General features: G+C 36.5%; 1 long non-coding RNA gene across 2 annotated transcripts in view; it reads right to left on the bottom strand.

The window, feature by feature from the left end:
- The window catches only part of LOC116998351, a 67,936-nt gene extending 64,785 nt beyond the window's left edge, over positions 1 to 3,151 (bottom strand). For both annotated transcript variants that reach the window (XR_004418359.1, XR_004418360.1), the window contains exon 1: positions 3,059 to 3,151. This is a non-coding gene — a long non-coding RNA (uncharacterized LOC116998351). The remainder of the gene's footprint in view (positions 1 to 3,058) is intronic.
- Between the last annotated feature and the right edge of the window lie 16,904 nt (positions 3,152 to 20,055).

Here is a 20,055-nt window from a genome sequence, read left to right on the forward strand (position 1 = left end):
CCAACTACTAATTTCATCTTTTCCCATTGCAAGCACAGCTAAGCAAACATAAATTGAGAGGCAATCAATTATTTAAGTTTCAGGTAACTATCTCAAGCTCAGTTTCTTCTAACTAAAATCCTAATTTCTTTAAGATTAGTGTTTCAATCCAATGTTGGCCAAGGCAGCCAGTGACATCTTGGCCTGTGCGGACCAGGGCAGCGATTGTCCCACTGTACTCAGCACTGGTGAGACCACTCCTTGAATCCTGTGTCCAGTTCTTGGCCCTTCATGATCAGAAGGACAATGGGGTGCTGGAGCACACCCAGAGAATGGCAATGGAGCTGGGGAAGGGTCTGGAGCACAGGACTGGTAAGGAGCAGCTGAGGCACCTGGGACTTTTCAGGAACTGCAGGAAAGGAGGCTCCGAGGGGACCTTATCACTCTCCGCAAGCACCTGAGAGGAGATGATGGGAGGTGGGTTTGGCCTCTTCTCCCACATACCAAGTGAAAGAATGAAAAGTGTCAAGGAAGGTTTAGATTGAATACTATGAAAAATTTTTCACCTGAAAAAAGAAGCACATCAATTCTTTAAGCCTGCTTCTAGAATTTCCTACATTCCTTGTCTGGACTACATGCAAAACAGTGACGGAATGGAAGTTCACTTATTACCAGAGGTAAAATAGTCACAAAGAAAAATTTTTGTGGACTTTTGAAGTCAGCAACAATGAATCACTAACAATTTCCTTTAAATATTTTCATTTCCTTCTGTTAAAAAAGTAGGGAAAGTGTTAGCCAGATTAGGGATAACAACTGGAATAAAAGCATATTCAAAATGTATATAAAATGGAAGTTGCATTCAGATAGAACATAAAGACAACACAGAAAGAAGACTGGGAAGAAAAACAAGTATAAGTGCCCTGGGAAGCTACTTCCAAGATGTGCACCCTAATAAACAGCCTGATTTTTATCCTGAAGGAATTAGGACCAAACAACTGTATTTTAGATACATCTAGACTTTCTATTACTTAAGAACAAATTAACTGAAACCAGAAAACAGATTTCAGATGTCAAGTCATCAGCAAGGCAACCAAGCTTCTGCTTACTGGATAGACTGACACTTCTATTTTAAAAATGGCTTTTGTTCACATTACTCTCACAAAATCTCTAAAGAGCGCATTATATAACTTGTTTGCAGTCTTAATAGCCCCTTTTCAACACATGTGCCTCTGGTGCCATCCGCAGGAGTTCAAAAATCTGTTTCAGCCACCCACACATGTTTTAGATCTCAGTGCTGTATTACTATATTACTGCATCTCAGTAAAAAAAAAGTGATTTGTGTTTTACTAACAGAAAAACAACAAAGGGAATTATTTACATGGGGCCCATCTGTGGAAGAGATGGTGGAGGTATTCTTGAGAACTAGTTGCCAAGCAGTCCTTGTGCTTTAAGGAAAAAATGGACTGAACTCTTGACAAGAAATTTGTCAAGGAAAACAACAGCATTTTTAATTAACATCAAAATAGGGGATCACTTTGGTAAAGCTAGTAAAAAAGTATTTTCAGTAGGTCAGGTACAGGGGCAGCTTTTATATATGTCTCTGCAAGGAGAAGTATGACATAGCCCTTTTTCTCAGCAGTCATTGCCAAATATGTAATTAGAATAAATGTGGTATTAGAAATAACTACTCCGTTTCTTGGAATACACACAAAATTATCTGAACAGTTGTTTTCAGGCACGAACAACAGGAAGCAGCAGTATGGTTAACCACTACCCTCTGTAAATACAACCTGTGGTGTGTACTAAACAAAGGAATAAAGAAAATGTTTTGTCCAAATAATTTAATAGACAAAACTCTGGCATGTATTTTTGTTCAGATTTCACTTTTTTCCATGTGTGGAATCCTTATAGTCCTTAGTGAAGCACTGACCATCATGAAGGAAGGAATTTTCTCAGCTTCAGAACACTGAGCATTGCAAATTATAGGAGCTTACATGTAAAAACAAAAGCAAAAGCTGATATGACTGATAAAGCAATCACAAGTAAGATTACATTTTGTCGAGGAAGCAAACTACTAAAGACTCAATATGGATTATAACACAAAATAAGACAAAATATTTGGTATTTTCCATTATTTCTTCGATGATATATGAGGTAGAAAAATATTTGTGAAATGTACATAAAATGCATGTGTGCACACACAGTTGAGGGTATAAAATTCCTTCTGTTAATGATGTTGAAAAGAAAAATAAAAGTAAATCACTGTCAAACATTAGACAAAATTCAAATTATATAAACCAAATTAATCCTTCTGCTTTTGGCAGGTTCCAGTTTTGGCAGTCTCATGGTAACTATATAAAATAGATACACATTTCTTTCAGCTGGATTCAAGATTTATTGAAAAAATTACTAAAATTAAAGTAAGTATTTCTTGTGGTATTCACAGTCACAATTTTCCTGGCTTACAAAAGAAAAGATTACACCCAATGGATATAATAATGTAAAATAATATATTTCTCTATATTTCATTGAGATAAAAGTTTTGAAAAACGTTTTTACCTCAAATCACATTTTTACTGATCCAATTATAGCCCATAATACATTTTGGTGTACCTTATCTAGGTTTCAAATTGCACCCACACCATTTGTGTCTCTGTGTCAACACAAGGGTCACAAACACCTTACAGTAATAGACTCCTACATGCCAAAACAACCCAGTGTCACAGACATTCTATCAAAATATCCTTGGTGGCCAGTCTAAGCCCATTTCAATCAAATAAATTGGTAGATCCTAGATTCTGATTGCCTTAGTATCCAATCAACAAAAGAAAAATGCCTTCTTAAATGTTCAAGACAAATTATTCCTGCTGTCATTTCAATTTTTGTCTATCAGGGAGGTCTCATAGCCCATTGCCCTTTGAGTTCAGCAATAAAGCCAACATAAGCCAACATGATGGCCAGCAGAATGGCTGGCTATAGGAAAAGCTAGATTTAACCTATGTAATTATAGAAAATACCATAGAATTACCCCATAATAATTTTTATAAAATCATCAGTAAAATAAAAAGAGTATACGTACAGAGTAGGATTGTCCCTCTTCTTGGACAGCTCCTGGTTTTCACACTGATGTACCACATACCAAGCAAAGTAAGAAGGATGTTTCTTCAAGATAAGATTCATAGAGCTCACCACATTTCAAAGTACTTTTTTTTCTTTTTTTTTCTTTTTTCTTTTTTTTTTTTTTTATGATGGAAGCTTATAATAAAAAATACTAAATTTTATATTGTAACTATTCCTACTCCAGCATTAAGTGACATTCTGTCCATTTTGGTAATCCTCTCCTTAATTTTAACTTTGTAGAAGTGGTATGGCAGGTAAATACAGCTGTTTTGGATAGAAAGAGAGCATTCACAGTAATGCCATTTAAAACCATTTTAAATGATTTTTTTTTTTGGTGCTATCACTGCATTATCCACAACTATGATTCAGCAAATCTGAAAGGAATATTTCTTTATTTTCTTCCATTGCTCTGTCCTTGCTACCCTGTATACTCTGTTCACAAATCAGAGAGTTTGCAAAAACCTTCTGCAAACAAAAAACCAATTTCACTTATGTTCATGCCTTGAGAGGTATCAGAGAAAGATGAGCAGTTACTCATGCCCTGTTTTCTCCTCAGATACTAATATACCTGGTCCCAAAATGATGAAGTTACCTTTTACAAGCATTTTCTACTAAGTGCTGAGGATTTATCTGGGAGCCCTAACATGAAAGATGCTGTGAATCATGGTTATTTGTTGGTGCACTGATTGCTGCTATCAGCTATGTGTGCTTCTGACCAGGGGAGCATCATAAAAGCTGTAGAAAGTTAGTCATAAAAGCGAAAAACTGCACTATTATCTGTAATAGAAAAAAAAAAAAAAAACTCTGTTAAAAACATTTGTAATACAAAAGCAAAAATTGTGAACAATCTATTCAGTAAAAAATTTTGCTTGTGTAGCCTAAACTGTGCGTGTCAGTGATTTTGTGTTTATTACATATGCAAACCTGTGTTACTGAGAAGTAATTAGTATTACAATACATGTGTAATCTATTGTGTGTTCCCACATCATCTTTGCAAGGTCAGGGAGAGAAATTATTCTCCCTTAGAGGTAGCAGCAGATGTACATAGAGATTAATCAGAAAAAGAGAGAGGGAGAAGTGTTGAAAATTCACTTAGAAATATCAGGAATGCTAAGGATTTCTTTAAAACAGGTTATACCTTCCCAAACCAGGAGCTGAAAAAGAACCCAACCTGTGGGATATGTGGTAAACCCCCTATGGCTTACATAATATGTTTATGTCATATGAGAAAGCATTGTTAAAGTAATAATTCTCTTTTTCATGGGAAGAAAATGATGATTTTAGCATTGAAATCAATACCTCTTTTCTAAGTTCTTCACTTTAAATCTTTAACTTATCTACAAATGAGAATGGAATCTTACAGACAAGATTCACCTTCAGAAGTCTCCCTCGCTGTGTGGATTTGCTGATACAGCTATACAGGTTAGCATTTTCTAATCTAGACAAAGCATTCAGCTTCAGTGTGCTCTGCCTGTTGATGCACTGCATCTGGGAGAGAAGGGGAAGATTACTTAGTTTCTCTAAATGTAGGAAGGAATAGCTAAACACAGAAAAATCTACAGAGAAAAATTCAGTTTTATTATTTGAATATGTTTACAGATTAATACCTGAATGCTTTCATGACTGCAGCTTTAAGGAAAGTATATTAATCTTATTATGCTGTAGGTATTTTATGTCTTTCACATACGGGAGTGCATGTGAAAAAACAGTCCAAGGAATTCTCCGCAATGCAGTTTTACATAAGGGCCTGTAGGAGCAGGCAGAATGTTATTAGACCATAAAAGCACATCAGGCTGATTTATGGTTTCTGATCAAGGTTTCTGTGAAAATTACTCTGCATCAACAGCTCAAGGTGACTGCTACCATTAATGTGTGGAAAATAAATGAGGTGGAGAGACTGATATCAGAGGAAGTAAAAGGAAGCGCTGAGCCAGTTTATATAGCACAGGCTTCCCATTTTGTTTTACAGTGCATAGAAGGCTGTCATCAAAATGATTGCTTTGGGGCAGAAAAAGCAATTCTTGATAATTAGATCTTATGGCAGGCTTTCTTACATCCGGTATATAAGAACCATCAGGTATAATACCTTCCCACTGTACGTCACCCTCTCCTCTGTGCTGTAAACATTCTTAGGATGTAGAAAATGAATAACCCATCTTTTTTTTTTTTTTTTTCTGAAGTTATTTTCCAGAAGAAATAAAATTCTAAACACGGTTTCACAGGAGTCTCAGTGACTGGGACTATATTACACATGGTCTGATAGCAATTTGCATTTTGACCAGCATTACAGTAAATACTCGACATCTTTTCCACAGTTCAGTGTCCTTGTATTGTATGTTGCTTCATTTACCGGTGCTGGTTTTTTCATTCCAATCTTGCTTTTATTGAAAACATAAAGCTATACTGCCTGTTAAAATACAAATGCTATACTGCCTATTTAAATACCAATGCATAATGAATATTTTAAAATTTAATTAATTTATTAAAATTTAATTCATTTTATATTAATATGGTTCAAAAGTACAGCTATTCTTTACATAGTTTATTTTTATTAAAGATACACACATTCATATAATGCCAATTTAAATTTTAGTTTTGTTTTCATTGTTGTTTTAAAGAGTCTGAATTTTATTATTGTTATTATTTTATCTTCTGCATAATATTTAAGATATTTAAATAAAATAACAGTGAAACTAAATCCATCCAGCCTACAGATTTTTGTGACAATACTAAAGCATGAACCATGTAAAAGTATATTTTATATTTCTATAGAATTTTTAAAACCATTTTCTGCTATTTTATTACTAGAGTCTAATATGTTGCAGGCAGATGTGCAGGATCATTTCAACCATTTGCAGAAATATCAGAGCTACTCACACAGTTGGCTGTAAAAGCCGATCTGGTGGTCATACAGGGCATATTTTCAAAGCAACCTGTGGAACAAAGACATCCATACCTTATGGAAGGGCAGGGTCAGGATTTTGATTTTTAGAATACTAACTGCACTTTGTTTTCAAAATGGGCTCTTGGTTCCTAACCCAAATTTCTTTCAAGACACTGTGAAAATAAAATATGGTACAATTTTTAGTGCATAATATTAGTTTATCTATGACTGGTCAATATCATAGTATGGGAGTTTTGTTTTTGTTGCTTTGGATGAGTTTTTTGCTTAGTAGTGTTATATGGTTTTGTTATGTGAGATTTGCTGGTCAGTGTTAAGGATGCTTTTTTTGAAAATAAGAGATATCTGAATTTTCTGTTCTGCAATGGGTGTTGTTAATGTTAACACATTACAAAATGTTAATATAAATTTGTGATGCTCATACTGACGTCTTGGTAACCTCCAAAGCTCTCCTTGGAAAACATGATAAGGTAGAAAGAAGAAGGGATAGCTGTTTGCAGTAGTGTGTGAGCAATAACCAGTTCTAGAGTATTTCCCATGCTACAATTTAAGTTGCATTTTTCCTTTGAAAGTGTGATTTGTGCAGAGCAGCATGGTGCCTAGATCCTGTTGGTGAGTGGGAACCGCTGTATACCAGTTACTTTCCTCTTCTAAACCCTCATGCCAGGGAGAGGATACACAATTTTTTTTTCTGCTAGAAAAAGTTAGAAATGTGTCCTGAGAATCATATATCTGTCACCTTTACTTGTTTCTCTGACCCACTTCTCTGTTACTTCTGGGCTACTGTTGCGATCCTGTAGCTCCTATGTATTGCTGTTGACAAGCCTATGTTTTACTCATAGATTTTATGTACTGCAAATTACTGAGTGCTGAAATGTCAGTTTGGTTAATCTCTTTTCCTCTTCTTCTCAAATTTTTTTAAAAAGAATTACGTATGTGAAAAAAGGTAATGAGTATGTGTACAGTAATTTCACGATTATAAGCTGCACTGAGTATAAGCCGCACTTCCGGGTGTCAGCAACTTTTCATTCTTTGTCCATACATAAGCCGCACCTGATTATAAACCCCAGGTTACAATACAGAGTGTGATAAAAGGTATCTATTCTATCACCATCTGTTGAGGAGGGGGGCAGTGATCCTTATCTCAATGGCAGATATTCTGCTAATGGGCCATCCATTGAAACCAGGCAGGGCATTGTTCTTTATCTTTTCACAACCCATCCTTCCTCCAGCCAGTCATTTTCTGCTAATGCCCATTGAGTCCCACTGTGGGACTGATAAAATTACTGCATCCCATTGGAAGTTGCTCCAGCCAGGGGGAAAAGCCCAACATTTCTTACCAAGATAAAAACAGAGGTTTTGGGACACTAAGGGAGCCCCTTTCTCCACTGGACTCCAGAGGAAAACCGGATTTCTCCACATCACCACGGGACCTCCGGAGTGAAACTGCACCTTGTACAGGAGCACTGCTTCAACTGAATCACATCTGTCACTACAGGAGGATGCAGTCATCATTTAATGGGACTGTTACCAACACCCTGCCTGACGGGGTGTCAGGTTGTACTCTGACTTTGTCAGGGTTTGGAGTTTGTTTCTCTGTAGTACTGTATTTCTATTTTAATTTCCCTAGAAAAGAACTGTTATTCCTAATTCCCGTATTTTTGCCTGAGAGCCACTTGATTTCAAAATTATAATAATTTGGAGGGAGGGGGGTTTACATTCTCCATTTCAAAGAGAAGCTTCTGCCTTTCTCAGCAGACACCTGTCCTCCAAACTAAAACAGCAACTTTTTGTTCCTTGTCCATATATAAGCCGCACCTGATTATAAGCCGCACTTTGGGTTCGGACCAAAATTGTAGTGAAAATGGTGCAGCTTATAATCGTGAAATTGCTGTAGTCTGTTTCAAAGCGCCGTCAATTACTTTGAATTTTGCTGCTTTTTAAAAATGGACAAATCTGCCTTAGTAATATTTCTCCTTTGTCCTCTTAAAAGCTCCATGTAAAGTTGGCTGTGATGGAAAAAAAGTGTAATAATTTTATTTTAAAAAAAAAAGTGTACCTTTACTGAGTTCTGTATGCTGGTGTTAAACACAAATTATCATGAGACATTGGTTAATTTCCTTCTTATGGTTTAATATGGAAAAATTTTAATTACAGATTATGCATATTAAATATTTCTTATTGCTTCTAATATGCAGCCTCTTCCTTTCACAACTTTTTCAGAAAAAGGATAATTTTGAATAGTAGGAAGGAGATAAAAAAACACACATAAGAAAAAGAATCTCAGAAAACCAATGAAATCTGTACTATCGTTTTTATCCTCTTTGAAAGTAGTAAGAAATGCTTAATTTCTCAACATGTTTGCATCCTAATATTAGGAAAAATAAAAATTGTTCTCTCTGTGTTTTTTAGATGAAGTTTGAGAGTTTAAAAACCCTGTGAAGCTTGATTATCTGTCTCAAACTTTTCTTGGTATACACATACATGTAATATCTACATGGATGTATGCATAAATCAGTGTTGCAGTCACTAACTCTCAATGGAAATCTTTAGCCACTAATATTTTTTGTCTTTCAGTACCAAATGTGTGTACGACAAGGATTTAGACAAGTGAGTCATCTAAGTAAGGGGCTCTGCAAACCTTTGCTACAGGGTAGGGGAATTGGTTTCAAGGGCTCGTTCACTGTACGAGGTTGGAAGGGTAACTTTTGCTACACCTCATTTGTGTTAATTAATCTTGACTACATTCTTGGCAGTTCTCTTTGATAAAGGCTTAATTGAACTTGGCACACTTCTCCTATGGAAAACTTTTGAGGGTAAAGAGAAATCTAAGGAACATTCTGAGGTACCCATGTTTGAGCTTCACCTCTATATCTAGCTGAGTCAGTGGCTTAAGGAAACAGCTGAATTACATGTATGGATAGCTTTGCAAGTAGGGGGAGATCAAAAGGCAAATAATAAAATAAAAATAATTTATCATATTGCTTAAGGGAGAGTGACCTTTCAGAAATATCATAGTCCTAACAGATGAGGCAGGCTTTGGCAGTCTTTAGGGAAGAAGAAATCAATTACAGTATAGTACTGCTGGATCAAAGTATGAGTGAATGTACTGATTTTGCTGAGAGGTCTTGTCAACCTGGAATTTCACATTCTAGAAGCACACATGGGCCCTGGTAGAGCTAATGGGTTTTGGGAAATGGTGGCTTAAGTCATGATTGATCTCCAGTTAAGTCTGTGCCTGTGAAAGCCTGCTCAAGTTTCTTGAATATATTTAGCTCATTTCAGTGCTTGTCAGTACAGCATAGCAGACTGGATATTTAAAATGTTGCACAAAAGAAAAAAACTTTAATTTATAATAGTGTTTGTCAATAGCAGTAAATGGACTGATGACAATTTTGGGCTAAGAGGCATCTCTCAGAAGAAGCAACCTAATGATGGGAGTCAAAGACAAAGAGATCCTGGTGGCAAAACTTATGGCTCTGGTGGTAGCCACCAACATACAAACTGCTCCAACCAAATCTTGACAGATAATTGCTTTCCTGAAAACAACTGTTTTTACTCTGGAGCAAACCAGGAGGTTTTTAGCCTTTTATGACACAAAAAAATTAGTCCGAAGTGAACAAAGGGTCAGTTTCGGCTTATTCTAGCATTTTACAATTGAAATGTGGCTGAGGAAAGCCACTGTGTATTGTTTCAGTAGCCACTGTGAATTGTTTGCTACTGCCATGCTTGAGAAAAAAGAAGCTTTACCCCCACCCATCTTTTCCCCAAACATGTTACAAAAGAGGCTAACAGTGAAATGCCCTGTCTTTGACCAAATTGCAGATGTATTGCACAGATAAAATTTATTAAAACCTATGGGTTTGGGGTAATATACTGCACTGAAATGAACACTTCCATGATTTTGAGATTGATTGCCAACTAAAGACCGGAACCCAGAAAAAACAACAAAAAAAAATGTAATAACATCTTGGTCTTACATAACACTCTTCAGGGAAGAAAAGAAAAGCTTTTAATATGGGTCAACAAAATTGTTTTTCCACAGAAAAAGGAAGAAAATTGGAAGGACCACATTAGTGCTGTAGCAGTTGTAATAGGAAAGATAATACCTCCTTAGGTTATTTTCTTAGCTTTAGCACAAAAGTTCAGAGACATAAATGGATGCTAAAGAAAAATGGATTTGGAAAAGACATACAAGGATTTTTTGCATTCAGTGTAATCCTTTCTACTAAACGCCTTCCTGGAAGGTTGTTTGGAAGGAGTATTAGTCAAGAAGGTGATACTGTACTACCTGTCAGAAGTATATTAAGGTTAAGGAATATTTTCTCATCTTTTGATATTATGGGGATCCAGTTGAATGTAAGAAATATTCTGGAAACTGGATTCTTGCTTACACTTGCTCTGTAGTTGCCCTAATTGTGCACTACCAGAAATAAGTGCCAGTTAGAGATTCCTATCTGCCAAATAGTATTCCACCTTCATTTAAATTATCTCAAGGGAGAAATTATACTTTGGTATTTATGAAAAGTGTAGGATTTAGAGTAAACTTTAATCTACATCAATATTTGTAATGTTGTTAATATTTTTAAAAAACAAAGGAACACTAAAAAATACATTAATGTCTAAAATATTTTACTGTATAATAAAAGATGAAGCAGAATAAACTAATCTGTTGAACACCTAAACATGACATTTATTTGCCTTTTTGTTTATCTTTTTATCTTCATGTAATCTTGTCATAAGATCTGTAAAACATGTGATCTTCAGGCACTTAAATATCTCCTTTATCCTTGGCCTCTGTGGAAATTGGTGACTGATAGTCCAGTTTGCTGAAAAAGAAAATAGGTGGCGTGAAGTAAATGTCAGCTCAATAGCCCTTTTATCTGCTTCTTATCTTTCTGCAAATTGTTGAGCATCATATGTGTGACACACCTATCTGACTCTGAGGCTGAGGTGGTAATCCTAAACCCTTTGCCACTCTTTTCACCTATATATGGACTCTGTACCAAGTTTTTAAGAAGCAAAAAAAGTATACATCTCAATGACAATGTTTCTTCATTAACATAACCCTGCCTGGAAATGTGAATTCCCAATGACAAATTATGAAGGAAAATAGGTGGTTTTACTGAAGAGGTGGAAGGCAACTATTCTGATTCAAGGCATTTCAATAACCATTTCTAATTATAGGAGTAAAAAAAGATGATGATGAAGTGCAATAATACTTAAAATATGGAGAATCTTCAAAGTAATTACTCAACTTTCAAAATTAAATTAATACTGGGAAATCCCAGCTTTTAATCTAGTGTAATTTCTTTGTTGTTTTTGATTCAGTTTTTGCATCTTAATTCCTTCTATAGATCTGCATCTTGGCTATCTAGATATAAATTTTTGCGTAAGTTTCATTCTTCTAAGAAAGTAAATTTACGGCTGGCTGCTTTCAACTTTACATGGATTTCTTTTTTCATCTTTACACATCTATCTTCACAGAGTTAACAAAAGTATTGCAGTGGCAGATATTTCATCAATTTTTGAGTGGAAAACGCTATGCTTAGATGCATGTGATGTGTGATCCTTTAACTTCTGAAAGCAGATATTCAATTTGTATGTCTATCAAGATTGTGCATGTGTGTGCTTTCAATTTCCTGAAGATATTGAAGTGATACTGTGTATAAATGGTTACTTTGTATTATCCTTACTGCAGGGTATTGAAAAATGGTTTATGTGTTCTTGTAAGTTTATGTGTAAAATTGGCTTCTCTTCAAAACTCTATTCACTTAAAACAGGAAAACCACTTTATCTGGTATATATTTTGCTGTTTCTCATAGTAATAAACTTATTCTTTGTGTTGTTTTTTTTCACTTCCTCTAGTAGACTGGAAAATACACTGGATGTTGTTGCTTCAGTGTAGCAGTTTTTGATACATGCTTTTTCAAAGTATGAGTTTACTTTCCTAAGGTCAGGCACTGGATTAGACCATGATATGGAGTATGATTCTGATTTTTCCATTGCCCTCTGAGGAATTTCTCATCTGGTAAACCTTCAAAAACTTGGCACATCAGGCACTGATGTCAAAGAGGTGAAGAATGGAAAAGTATGTCAGTACAGCACAAGAATACAAAATGTTGGTGCATTCATGTATCAAATATCATTAAAGGTGGTTTTCCCCATTCAAGTGAAATAAAAAAGGTATTTTATGAGGTTTTTTTCTGTCTCTATGGCACTTATCAGTAATGAAACTTATTTCAGAACAAAAATTAATTGTGAGAAACCTCTTTGTGCTGGCATTTCACAGAGCTTTTTTGAAAATAATTCTATCAGTAGACATTTCCGTAGGACTCAGTTGCTGTATTGATTCCTGTTATGCATAAGTTATCGAGGCCTCTAACATTCTCTTCAGACAAAACAATTTTGACTTGCAACATGAACTCAATCCACAATTTTTATTTCATTAAATCCAGAAATGCAATCTGTTTTGCTATGGTCAGAAGCTATGATCATGATGACCTCAAAGTCTTGGAGAATTTCACAATTTTTTTTCTGTACTGATAATTCTACCTGAAAGAATTCCTTTCCTCGCTTATTCTTTTTACTAATAAACTTCTCAAAGTCTAATGTGAAGTAGGTGGATCTAGATTGGAATTAAACTCCATTGAAACAAAAGGATATATGGCCCTTAAATACAAAGTACTGGACGTTTAAACTAGATTTGATGGTAAAAAAGAAATGCAATGCTTTCCTGTAGTTTTAATTTGGGTAATAGACTACTACAAATAATGCATCCTGGAGTAATTGGTTTTAGTAGCTTGAAGAGTTTAACACCTCATTCTGTGGCAATAAAGATCATAGAAATCTTCCCATGAATGTTAGAAGTGTCAGTATAAGGAATACATTTTTATAAACTTTGTATCTATAGCTTCTAACTTCCTACCAGTTTATGCCTACTTGTTAATCCAGTTACTCTGCCCGCTAATAATCTCCTACTTTTCTCCACCCTCTACATAGAATACATCATTAATTTGTAGGCATCATCTATACTACCTTGTTTTTATTGGCCAAGCAAAGGATACATTTTTTGCAAGCAGTTTGACATTCTAGCATATTAGTTGTACTTTTAATATAAAACTTCTAAAACCATCTCAACCAGCATTATAATTACCCCCTCTCCAGGCTAATGTTTCTACCAGTGTTTATCATTACCGCACATTTCAGGGTTCCATTTTAACCCACCATCCTTCCTATTTTGATTCTTCATTAAACATAATTAAAAATTAAGGCTTTGATTTCCACAAATGGACTGTATCATGTTTCATTTGCATTGAAAGCGAATTTCAAAAGTTGATTTCAAGTAAAATGCATGTTGTTTGTAAACCCATGCAATGTTTTCTACGGTTTTCTAACTTTCTGTGTCTAGTGATTATTCCTTAAAATAGATTCTTGATTTTGTATGTTGCTGAGATAAGGTAATTTGTCTGAATCAGTCTCCCTTGTCTTCCCAGTAAAGATATTACTTTTGTTACTGTTCAGACATAGGCCACCTTCCTGGATTTGCAAATGCATCAAAAATACAGTAATTTCACGACTAAAAGGTGCACCCTTTTGACTAAAATTTTTCCCCGAACCCAGAAGTGTGCCTTCTAGTCCGGTGCGCCTTATTTGATGTACAAAGTTGTGACATTTGCCACCCTGGAAGTGTGAGTTGCAAGCTGGGGACGGTGCCGCGGGAGCGCCAAGTCACGAGGAGGGACGGGAACAGGCAGCCACGGCCGGCAGGAGCTGCGTGGGGAGAGAGGGAGCTGCCCCGGCCCCGGCGCGGGGGGAAACGAGGAGCCGCCGGCCATGGGGGGAGCGAAGAGCCGCCCCTGTGGCCATGGGAAAGGGGTGAGAAGGGGTGGTGCTGCCCATGCGGCCGCCGAAAAGGGGTAAGAAGCGGCAGCGTGCCGCTGACCACAGGGGAAGGGGCGAGAAGTGGCCAGGGCGGCCATGCCACTGAGTCAAGCGAGGACGGGCACCAGGGCAGCCGAGTCGCTGAGCGAGGATGGGCGCTGGGGCAGTCGAGCCACTGAGCCAAGCGAGGATGGCGCCAGTGCGGCCGTGCTGCCGAGCAAAGGCGGGTACCGGTGCAGCTGAGCCGCTGAGCAAGGATGGGGGCCAGGGTGGCCAAGCCATGGAGTCGAGCGATGGACTGGTGGCAGGGCGACTCCGCGGAGCCGCGAGGGGGAACAGCACCGCGGCAGCAGAGAGCCACAAGGGGGAGGTAGCCCCATGGCTGCACCGAGCCTCGCCTGCTGGCACCAGGGGAGGGCGGGAGTGCCAGGGCCCACTGCATGGGGAGTGCGCCTGAGGTTGCCTTTGAAAGCCTACGCCGATCTGTGAAAAGTGTTTCCAAATTTCGCCCTTGCCAGTAAACTCCATGATCGCGGGTTTCCGTTACTAATTCCTTACTTTGTTGCGTGCGGCACGGATCTTCGCGGCAAAAAAAGAGTGCTCCTTATAGTTCGGTGTGCCTTATGGTCGTGAAATTACTGTATTTAAAATACACGTTTTCTGTTCTCCAAATCCACTTTCCAACTTCTCTTAATAATTTTGACTATGAAATAAATGCATCACATTGATTGAAGAGAAAGTGTATTTTATGAGTATTATTGCTGGTTTCATGAGAGTTGGAAATTATTTGACATTTCATGATCATTCATGAGATTTTTGGAAAGGAGAAGATAGCTTATACTATCAATGGGATACTGATGAAATCAAAATTGTCTGTAAAGTTATACAATGATGATAGAGGTGATCATTGTTCAGGTTATTATTTTAAGCTACTTCTTTCTGGAATTTATGGTTTTTACTACTGCATGTACCTCTTTAGTTGTAGCACCATATCTCTTCACTTGGAAACCTGAACTTACAAGTGTTTTGAAGAGGTGTCTGTGGAACAGAGCTGTTGGCTGGGACTCTACCTGCTTCTCAACATGTGAGCAGACTGAGTTTGATTCTCCTCCCTCAATTTTTTCTTTGAGCTTAAGAATACAACTCTCTAACTAGCCATGATTATCATTCCTGAATCTGAAGGGAGTACTGGGGAACCATTTCCTCAAATAGTTATGCAATCCACGTTTTACAGTCAGTACAGAACTATGTGCACTCATATATTTTTCAACATACACAGAAATATATAGAATGTTCCTGACACGTCCTGTGTTCTTTGTTTTTTTTTAAGTATGTTTTTGGGCTCCATAATGCATGAATTTGAGTCTATATAATATTAGATATATACATATATGTAGGTGGCAGTTGCATTACTTTCGGATGCTCCTCCACAAGTAAGAGTCTGTGCTCCATGGAGCTCATAGAATTCCCAGTTGCATATGGAATTAAAAGCTATGTGAGTGGGTTGGAGGATGATAAATTGCTTCTGCTTGTCAAAAGGGAGATATTTTAATGAAGTTCATCATATGAAAATGCAAGTTATCCACCATAAAAACTGTTAGAAATTGAAGGCAACCAAGAAAAACTACAAGACTAATGTAAAATTGGAGTAAATGCGTGTCTCAAAGGCAGTAATTATTTTATTTATCTAGACCAGAATCCTGATGTCTTTTTCAACAATTTTGGAAGGTTTTTAATGTGGAACTAGTGTTGCAGGTCTAGGTAATATCTATCACCTTTTAACCACTACTTTTTAAATAATTTTATGTAGATTGAGTCAGAACCATGCTTCTCCTTATTTCACTATGCACATCTGAGAAAAATAAGAGGATCTGGTACTATATTCTCAGTGGCTGGTCCCTTTAGACAGTAGAAGGCTATGGTAAGTTTTGACCTTAAACTTGACTTTGCCAGAATAAACAAAACAAATCTGGAGGTAAATTTTTGTTGAAAAGTATGCTGCATCTTCATTTTCTAACGAGTACTTGAATTTGGGGAACATGTAACTGCCTTCATAACTTATAAACAAGGTAGACTAATGCATGTAGGAGTAGACTATTTCCCTCTACCTTCTTTTGGTGATCTCCTCACAATCACATTGTTATTGGTGTTTTAGGGTACAGAGACTTAGACATGTAAAAATTCTTCCCTTCTTATTTAGCTTTAGAAGTCAGATATCCATCAAGACAACATCAAAATCTGGGATATCTGAAATAAATTAAAATACTAACTTTCCTGTCCTGATTGTATGAAAGAAGTAGTTTTGAGTTAATATTTGGTTAATGATTAACATTTATTCCTGTTAAGCTCCCTCATAATTTTTTCAAATCCACGGGGACCAGGAAAAACAAGAATATTTAAGCATATGCTTATGTGCATCAGGATTTTGCAGTCTTTCCAATCACAATAGTCAAATATCCAACAAAATTTAATTATTTTTCTAAACCTGCATATTTTTTTGGATAATTGAACTTTTGAGGTGTGTGTGGAGTCACATTTTCTTACTTTTTCTATTATGACAGCTATGCATAAATATACTTTTTAGTTTGCTTTGTTTTAAGGCAAGAAGATTTTTGTACTAGGAGCTGAAGACCTCAATTTAGACAACTTTGACCCAAGAAAGTTACCTATGAATTTAGAGAAAAAACTGGTATGGACCAACTCCTCAAATATGTGAACTATGATTTCAAGACTTAAAGTGAGGGATTGTTTCAATGAGTAAGGAACATAACACTACAAATGACCAATGACTCAATTTCAAAGTGCAGATTGTTGGTTCACATTACAAAGTATTTGGCATATTTATTTAAAGAGAGATGTTCATATCCAGTGATTTTTCTCCACTAGCGTCTGCAAACTTTCACATAATTTCTTGTGAAACTGACTGAAGTAAAACTTTTCTCCTGATATTGAATTATTACTAGCTGGAACTCTGAGCAGTAAGTGTAATTCCAGTCAGATTTAACAGACATGATTTTTACATGCTTCACAAATGTGTGCAATTAAAGAATACTTTTTCCCCCTCAATCATTTCCTCATAGTTTTTTGAAAACTTTGATGTGAATGCTCTCTTATTTATTTGACTGTAAAAATGTGACTGAGTTTCATGCAAGTTGTATCTAATGTATTATAGAACTTGAGGTAGTGCATTTCATTTTCACACCCACTCATTTAAAGGGCGGGGGGGGAAACTAGGAGCAAATAAATTTTAAAAGGACACCACCAGCAGTGGAAGCATTTTTGCACAAGAAAAGATTCTGTGTGGGAAGGTATTAGATAGTCATTATAAGGTTTTTATTTCAATAATTATTCTTCAGCCTTTGAAATGTCATTATAGGTCAAAGAGGCGGTTTTTGTTCCAAGTAGAGCAGAATTTAATAAGGAAGGACAAAATAGATATGTCAGATGGATAATAAATTGAAATTGTGTCAAATTATGTGTTGTTACAAGAATCAGTTATGTGATAAGCTTTTGCATACTCCAGTTTTCAAGTTCACTAACTCTTGTGCAGCATTTTCACTTGCTTTTCTTTGTTGGAAACACCATGCTGATCTGTCCTATCTAGACCATACTCATTTACAGCAAGAGAGATCAGTGATGCATTTCAGGGGATATAGAAAAGGATAAGTTTTCATTTCAGGGTATATAGAAAAGGATAAGTTTACTGTAACCATATTTTGGGTATTTAGCTAGTTTCCCTAGATCTCCATACTTCTCTAAGGACAGATATAGCCTGGTAACCTGCAATTCATCAAAATTTTGACCATGCACTTCTTCGCATTTTAAGACACAAATGAGTACAGGATGATGGCTGACTTCAGTCCATGTTGTGTATGATATATGCACTGTTGTATATAAATTTTAATACATGAGGCCTTGTTAAAATTTTCACTCTAAAGTTAGAGTTTTAGACATGACTCACTTTTTCCAGGTAGGACTATTTAGTGACCTTCAGCAACTGCATGGGTCTTTTTAGCTCAGATCTTTTGCGAGCTCCTAGTTTCAGGATTTTGCACATCATTAAGGATGTCACCAAGTTAAAACAGAATTCACAGATTGAATGTTTGAAGGTTCAGGAAGAACTTAGGCATAGTTTAGATTTTTGATTCATTCTATAAACCTCACTCAAAATGAGAATCCATCATGCACACAATTCAGCATGTAGTAAAGGTGCTCCCATGTGCATGACATTTGTATTCTAGTTTATTCTCTATTCACTCTCTATCCCATTTCAGCTCATTTCATCATGCCAATATCTAAATACTGTCACAGCTGTCTTGAAAACCCATAATTACCGTCAAGGTTGGCAGTTGCTGTTCTTAGAAGAGGCAGCTTACAGATTTTTCTTGGCAATAAACATCATAAACAGAAGACAAAGGACAATCTCCTGGCACGACTGCAAAGTTGTTTACTACAGGGTTGGCTAGCAGAACAGGTTTTGTTGCACTTTGTTAATTTACTAGTATGCTTCAACAGCTAACCCAAATGAAGAGATCCTGTATGCCCTGAAGTCCCTGACCATTTGGGTCAATACTTTTTCATTTGCAGAGGTGTGGTTGCTGATTAAAAGACTTGAGCGTGCATGTATATAGGGGAGGGAGGTGTGCACTGAGTCATCGTTGGTGAACCTGTTTATGACAAGCCTCTACTGGGTTCAATTAGCAGAGTTTTCTCAAAAATGTCTGTTAAAAATGTCACATGTAATCTATGTTGCCCCTAAGCCCAGGCTACCAACTACAGGGATATAATGTACACTGTACCCCAACAACTTTCTTCTCCATTTTGCAATTTCAATTGCAAGAAATTCTTCCTCACCAGAAGGAATCTGTCCCTGACCCCTGAATGCAATATTTTCTACATCACCAAATACCATCATTCTTCCTTTTTTTTTTTTTTTTTTTCCCCTGTATATATGTTTTTATACAACCTTACCATGAAAAATGCTGAACTGGATTCTTTTGAGTTGCTTCGTTAAAAGACCTTTTAGAAATTACTACTTATAGTCTAGAATAACATATAAATTGCTGCACTATAGTATAGCAACTGTGCCAATTTTTGTTTGAGTTTGTATCTGCAGAATGTGTTTGCATTACAGCACTTGTGTTGTTCCACTCTAGCTAGCATCCATCCTAAAAACCCAACAACAAACAATTCTCTACTGTTCCTTATTTCAGTGGTTTTAATAACAATCTGACTTTCAAAAACAGTCACAAATTCACCAGCTGTCTCACAATGTATTTTCTAAATCACACTGAAGCAATGTTGTTCTTAGAGTTACATATGTGTAAAAAATTTCAAATTAATATATTTTCCTACTATACTACCTAGTAGCATTTACTATAGAAAGAACATTTCCTATAAAAAATATAATTTGCTTAGCAGTTCTGGTATGACCCAAATAACCCCGTTCATTTCACAGAAACAGTTTTAGAGGCTATATTGCATTATTCATTAATGTTGTGGATAACAACTTCATCCTCAGGACTGTTGAGCCAGCACTTTCATGAGCAGTAAATTCCCTGAGGGAGGGAATGAAAAAAATTGTCCCTACCCTGAGGTTTGAAAAATAGTCTTCACTACAGGAAGAGTTGGCTGAGTGGTTGCATCTAATGAGAGGAAATTCTCTGAGATGATAATCATCCCCTGGAACAATTTTGGAAACCTGAAGCTTCTCTACAAGATTGCTATAAAAAAAAAAATATTGTTAATCCTCCATGTTGATTCCATGAAATGCTTATGTTCAGTCCTTGGGACATCCTGAAAAGGGTAACTCATGCTGAGAAAGGGTATTTACTTTGTCTTTTTAGACCTGATGTTCTGAAGGAAGCACAAGAAATGGTCTCCTTACTACAGATGATACTGTATATGTGAACAAGAACAAAATATTTGAGATGAGTATTAAGAGAGAGACAGTGAATAGTTCATCTCTTTCCCATACCAAGAGATAGAATTAAATCACTGCTAACTCCTCCACTAAGCTGACCTCTTCATACTGACACCAGTTTTGCTGTTTGATTATTTTACAAGGGGCAACATTGGGATTTCAAGTTAACACTGATCAGGCCCAGTTATTAGTCTTTAAGAATATGAACTGTTCCTTCCTCCCATTCTTGCAAAGAATGTGCTTTTGT

This window comes from Catharus ustulatus, chromosome 6 (assembly GCF_009819885.2).
Source record: "Catharus ustulatus isolate bCatUst1 chromosome 6, bCatUst1.pri.v2, whole genome shotgun sequence".
NCBI lineage: Eukaryota > Metazoa > Chordata > Aves > Passeriformes > Turdidae > Catharus > Catharus ustulatus.